The sequence below is a fragment of the Pristiophorus japonicus genome, chromosome 3 (genome assembly GCF_044704955.1).
Source record: "Pristiophorus japonicus isolate sPriJap1 chromosome 3, sPriJap1.hap1, whole genome shotgun sequence".
Lineage (NCBI taxonomy): Eukaryota > Metazoa > Chordata > Chondrichthyes > Pristiophoridae > Pristiophorus > Pristiophorus japonicus.
This window is the reverse complement of record NC_091979.1, coordinates 272,604,136-272,610,512: the sequence shown is the minus strand read 5'-3', so window position 1 is coordinate 272,610,512 and position 6,377 is coordinate 272,604,136. Positions and strand designations below refer to the sequence as shown.

The following is a 6,377-nucleotide window of genomic DNA, read 5'->3' as shown; positions in this document are numbered from 1 at the left end:
ACAACGATGTCGTTAATCTAGTAATACGTCCCAAAGCGCTTCACAGGAGCGTTATAAAACAAAGTTTGACACCAAGCCGAATAAGGAGATAATAGGGCAGGTGACCAAAAGCTTGGTCAAAGAAGTAGGTTTTAAGGAGCATCGTAAAGCAGAAAAGAGAGGCAGAGAGGTTTAGGGAGGGAATTCCAGAACTTAGGGCCTTGGCAGCTAAAGGCACGGTCACCAATGGTGAAGTGATTAAAATCGGGGATGCTCAAGAGACCATAATTAGAGGAGTGTAGATATCTTGAAAGGTTGTAGGACTGGAGGAGATAACAGAGTTAGGGAGTGGCGAGGTCATGGAGGGATTTGAAAATCAGAATGAGAATATTAAAATGGAGGTGTTGCCTAACCGATGTAGGTCAGCAAACACAGGGATATTGGGTGAACAGGACTCGGTGCGAGTTAGGACACGGGCAGCGGAGTTTTGGATGAGCTCAGGTTTACAGAGGGTAGAACATGGGAGTCCGGCTAGGAGAGTATTGGACTAGTGAAGTCTAGAGGTAACAAAGGCATGGCAAGGGTGGGGGGCCATAGGGGGTGCTGGAACCACTGTTTGCAGTACATATAAATGATTTGGATATGGGAGGGCAGTAAAAAAGGTTTTCAGATGCAGGAGTGCATCTCTGGGATCTTCAAAATTAATCTGGGTGGCAGCGGCCTCAGGACTCCCACTCTCCATAACCGTGACCACCCCCAGCTCCACCCCACCCTGCAATTTACCATGATGCCTGCCACAGCTGCTCAATGTTGAGGCCTCTATCCCCGGAGAGTTTCATTGGGGCTCCTGTTTGGCATCCTGACAAACCTAAATAAGGCCGGGGCCTCAAAATCGTGGTGCCCTTCTCAGGGCTGGAACAGTTGCCCAGCCGGCTGGTCAGTCATCCACAAGTCAAAATAGAACGCCATTCTTTGAAGATTGATCAGAGCGTGCTCCAAAACACCACAAAGTTCCAATACAGTTGTACAATAAATGCTATTTGAACATGCGACTATTAGTTGAAACAGGTTTTGCCATAATAGAAACATTTCTCAGCCTCAATTAATTATAAAAGTATGCATAAACGGTGTTTGTGGTCATCTCGGTAGCTAAGTCTATATATAATTACCCTCAGGATACCTGATGGAACTGGATTGCCTTAGTGGGATGTTTTTTTTTTTTTTTTTTTTTAAATTCATGTCCAATCGTTATCCAATCGTTACAATTCTTTGTCAAACGCCAGAGGTCACCCTGCACCAGTCAAGGATCACTCTGCGCCAATGCTCTTAGCCAAAAGGCCTAGAGCCACTGCACCGTTCCTGGAAGTACTGCAATACCAGGTTCGTGCCATGGAGGTGGATGGGTCAGGTCCCCCACACACCTCCGTGGAGGTGGATGGGTCACCAATTGTCAGTTCCTATCAGACGGCTGAATTGACCATTATGTGGGAGGAAGGTGGCCAACAGGGGGAGAAAGTCAAAGCCTTTACGCCTCGGGGGCGCTAACGAGGCACAAATGCATTACCACCCGGGCGCGGTGCTGACAATGACTCCCGCCATATCGGGCGGAAGTTTAGCGGTGGCACTATGGCTATGCGCCCCGATCTCCTGTGCCTGGAGATCATGACATCATCGCCGTGCACATTGCCCCGTTACAGCCCCGGACCTGAAATTGAGTTTCGGCCCCTGCAGCAGTGTTGGGAGAAAACACCGGCAGCTGCAGGAGGCATGGATCGGGCAGCCGACCGCTACTAGGGCCATAATTAAAGACGAGGTGGCCGAGGTAAGTGAAAAAAACTTACCTTGGTTTTCGCGGTGCTGCTCCGTTTTCTTCGCAGGATCCTGGCTGTGATCGCTCAACCCGACACTCTGCTTGAGCGCCAGGCTGATCACACAGCACCTGCGCTCCCTAGGTGGTCCAGGTAGGTCCTTTTTAATTTGAAGAGCCTGCAGTGGGGACCCTTCTCTTTAAGGGAGGGAAGGGCCCCTTGGACCAGTGTGTAGCGTTGCTGCGACGTCCGCCCGTTAGCACTTCAAGAAGGAAGTGGGGCGCTTGATTTAGCACTCCACTTCCTTCCTGGAGCGCTAATCCGAATTTTTTGAGAGGGGGAGAAACTTTAGCGCCTGCCACTAAGTTTCCTGCCTCTCAAATGTTACCGCCCCCAATCGGAGCGGTAATGAATTTCTCCCCCTGAATTCTTTATAGGACTCCACTACCCACCTAAGTCCTCAAATCATTCTCCAATTCCTAGTTTCCTTGATTGTCAGTCACAAGTGAGTACAGGTTAAGCATCCAAAATCCGGAACCGTCTGGACTAAGGCTGTTCCGGATTCTGGGTTTTTCTGGATTTTCGATTTGTTTTCTGACGTTACGAATCCGGTAACACCCAAGCCCAGGTTCGGGTATTTCCGGATTTCGGAACATCAGAGAGTCGGAGGGAATTCCTGCCGAAGAGCTGTTCGGACCGTCCGACCCCGCCGAGGAGGTTGTCCGGCGAGCCCCGCCGAGGTTGTTGTCGGGTGGGCCCTGCCGAGGTTGTTGTCGAGTGGGCCCTGCCGAGGTTGTTGTCGGGTGGGCCCTGCCGAGGTTGTTGTCGGGTGGGCCCTGCCGAGGTTGTTGTCGGGCGGACCCTGCCGAGGTTGTTGTCGGGTGGGCCCTGCCGAGGTTGTCGGGCGGACCCTGCCGAGGAGGTTGTCGGGTGGGCCCCGCCGAGGAGGTTGTCGGGTGGGCCCTGCCGAGGTTGTTGTCGGGTGGGCCCTGCCGAGGTTGTTGTCGGGTGGGCCCCGCTGAGGAGGTTGTCGGGCGGACCCTGCCGAGGTTGTCGGGTGGGCCCCGCCGAGGAGGTTGTCGGGTGGGCCCCGCCGAGGAGGTTGTCGGGTGGGCCCTGCCGAGGTTGTTGTCGGGTGGGCCCCGCTGAGGAGGTTGTCGGGTGGGCCCCGCCGAGGAGGTTGTCGGGTGGGCCCTGCCGAGGTTGTTGTCGGGTGGGCCCCGCCGAGGAGGTTGTCGGGTGGGCCCCGCCGAGGAGGTTGTCGGGTGGGCCCTGCCGAGGTTGTTGTCGGGTGGGCCCCGCTGAGGAGGTTGTCGGGTGGGCCCCGCCGAGGAGGTTGTCGGGTGGGCCCTGCCGAGGTTGTTGTCGGGTGGGCCCCGCCGAGGTTGTTGTCGGGCGGACCCCGCCGAGGTTGTTGTCGGGCCGGCCCCGCCGAGGAGGTTGTCCGGCGAGCCCCGCCGAGGAGGTTGTCGGGCGGACCCCGCCGAGGTTGTTGTCGGGCGGACCCTGCCGAGGTTGTTGTCGGGTGGGCCCCGCCGAGGTTGTTGTCGGGCGGACCCCGCCGAGGTTGTTGTCGGGTGGGCCCCGCCGAGGTTGTTGTCGGGTGGGCCCCGCCGAGGTTGTTGTCGGGCCGGCCCCGCCGAGGTTGTTGTCGGGCGGACCCCGCCGAGGTTGTTGTCGGGTGGGCCCCGCCGAGGTTGTTGTCGGGTGGGCCCCGCCGAGGTTGTTGTCGGGCCGGCCCCGCCGAGGTTGTTGTCGGGCGGGTCGGCCCCACCAAGGATGTCGTCGTTGGGCAGGGCTCTGCCAAGGAGGTGTTCGGGCGTTCCGGCGAGGAGGCCCCGAGGTAAGGGCAGAGAGGCAAGCGGTGGCGAGGCAAGGCCCAAGGTCGAGCAGCGGCGAGGCCCCGAGGTCGGCAGGGTCGTTGATCCAGATTCCGGAACATTTTATGGATTCTGGACGACCCTGCCACGGATCGTCCCAGAATCCAGATTGCGGAACATTCCGGATTCTGGAACTCCAGATTTTGGATGCTGCACCTGTATATCACTTTCCACAACTAGACACAACCAGTTAGAGCATAAACTAATACTGGGAATCTCTACAGGGAAACGACAATGGCATGCTGTGGATCGATCTGGAAAAAAATTCAAATATATTTTTCACTAGCATTATTTAACGCTTGGTGAAGCTGTTGGAGACAGTGAGCATTTTACTATGTGCAGTTAAAGGAGAATCATTGATTATTATCTTTATCTCAATGAATAACTCTCTGAAATAAAGGTACACACTATAAAGACAAGTGGAAGAGTATGTTAATTTACTGCTAATTCAACTCACCTCCTCCTAAATGCCACTTTCCACCCACCTCAAGGATATTGCCAGGCAAGTTTCACACAACCCTTATGATGGTCTTGCTGCAGTAAACGCTGATGCAGGATCAGGCTTACCTATGCCGAAGCAACCCATAATCCTGAGGCAAATCCTCTGCAGGAGTCCAGCTCTGAAATGCCCATCTCTCGGCTCATATGAACTAACACTAAGCTGTTGGCATAGTGTTGGTTCATATGAGCCTAGAGATGTTATCCAGGTCCTGTTGTAATTTTTTGATTAGGCACTTTAAAATCTTCCAGACTCAAGGAAAAGGAAGACCAGGTGAAACCTATGCCGCCTGACTTACTGTACAATACTTACATGGTACTTTTATTTGTATTAAATGCTGAAACCACTTCCCACTAACTTTATTTTTGTGAATTAAAAAGTTAAAACAATCCATTCTATATAAGAGTTCATATTGTAAGGTGCTCCCTGGTGCTACTTGTTCCAGTCAAGTGGCCTGACACATATTTTTTTTTATTCGTTGCCAATCTTTCCAATTCTTTGTCAGATCACAAGCGCCAGAGGTCACCTTGCACACATCAAGGATCACTCTGCGCCAATGCTCTTAGCCAAAAGGCCTAGAGCCACTGCACCGTTCCTGGAAGTACTGCAATACCAGGTTCGTGCCATGGAGGTGGATGGGTCAGGCCCCCCACACACCTCCGTGGAGGTGAATGGGTCAATCCACCCCACCCACCTCCTATTTCCAAAAAGCATAGGAGAACCACCTTCCTGATCCAGGGAGAACCACTTTGGGGTCATGGTTACTCCCCTGTCAGGTCAGTTCCGCATGATCTTAGCCAAAAGGCCGAGAAGCGATGGCCTGACACATATTTTTTTTTTTTTTAATTCGTAGCCAATCGTTCCAATTCTTTGTCAAATCACAAACGCCAGAGGTCACCTTGCACATGCCAAGGATCACTCTGCGCCAATGCTCTTAGCCAAAAGGCCTAGAGCCACTGCACCGTTCCTTGAAGTACTGCAATACCAGGTTCGTGCCATGGAGGTGGATGGGTCAAGCCACCCCACACACCTCCGTGGAGGTGGATGGGTCAAGCCACCCCACCCACCTCCTGTTTCCAAAAAAGCAAGCATATACCTTCCTGACCAGGGAGAAACCACCCGGAGGTCATGGTGGCTGGTCAGGTCAGTTACGCATGATCTTAGCCAAAAGGCCGAGAAGCGATGGCCTGACACATATGCTGTGACTTTTTATTAATGGTTCATATCTGTTGTTTTTTAACTGTAAGCATGCAGGCAGGGTGTACTGACTGGTACTACTTACTCAGTGACAGTGGCTGCATGGAGCAATAGAAATTCCCGTGTTAACTGGTATTATTTCAAATTGGCTAGCACTGGAGTACAAATACCATCTTAGGAAGGGGTAATGATAAAAAGAAATATATTTCCTCTCTCATTTAACTCCAATTGGACCTTCTGCAGGGCTGGATTTTGGATTATGTAAAACAGCAACTTCTCTAGCCTCCCACATCTTTCTGAGGAAGCCTAATTTCCTTGACAAGGACATCGCCTCTCACAATAAAGCACCTAGCACTTATAGAGATAGAGTCGTAGAAAACCAACTGCTCGCTAACGACTCGACAGTGTTCAGCTCCATTTACAACTCATCCGATAATGAAGCAGCCCATGACAGCTTACAACAGGAATAAAACAGAAAATGCTGGAAATACGAGGCAGGTCAGACAGCAATTGTGAAGAGAGAAACAGTGTTAATGTTTCAGGTCGAGGAACTTTCAGCAAAACTGGAAAAAGTTAAAGTTGTGTAACAGTTTTTAAGCAAGTACAGAGGCAGGGAAAGGTGGTGGGGAGGGAAGAACGAAAGGGAAGGTCTGTGCTCGGGTGGAATGCAGGGGAGATTCAATGACAACAGGTAAGATGGTGCAAGGTGAAAGGAGCTGGTAATGGGACAAGTAAAGAAACAAAAGATGGATCGAGACAATGTGTAAATGGCGATAGCAGAATCATTATCAACAGCAGCTTTCCGAAAAAATGAGAGCAGTGGTTATGATCTGAAATTGTTGAACAATTTTGAGCCTGGAAGGTTTTAAAGTGCCTAATCAAAAGATTACAACAGGACCTGTATAACATCTAGACTTAGAGACAAGTGGTATGTAACATTTGTGTCACATAAATGGCAGGTACTGACCAGCTCAAACAAGCAAATCCCAGGTGCCTCCCATTGACCTTCAATGA

At 51.7% G+C, this 6,377-nt stretch overlaps 1 non-coding gene and 1 pseudogene across 1 annotated transcript; both read right to left on the bottom strand.

The window, feature by feature from the left end:
• Window positions 1–4,745: 4,745 nt before the first annotated feature.
• On the bottom strand, window positions 4,746–4,983 carry LOC139260560 (U2 spliceosomal RNA; annotated as a pseudogene).
• Window positions 4,984–5,158: 175 nt separating this feature from the next.
• LOC139260522 (U2 spliceosomal RNA) lies at window positions 5,159–5,350 on the bottom strand. The gene has a single exon (XR_011592810.1). It is a non-coding gene; the product is annotated as a U2 spliceosomal RNA (small nuclear RNA).
• Window positions 5,351–6,377: the final 1,027 nt, after the last annotated feature.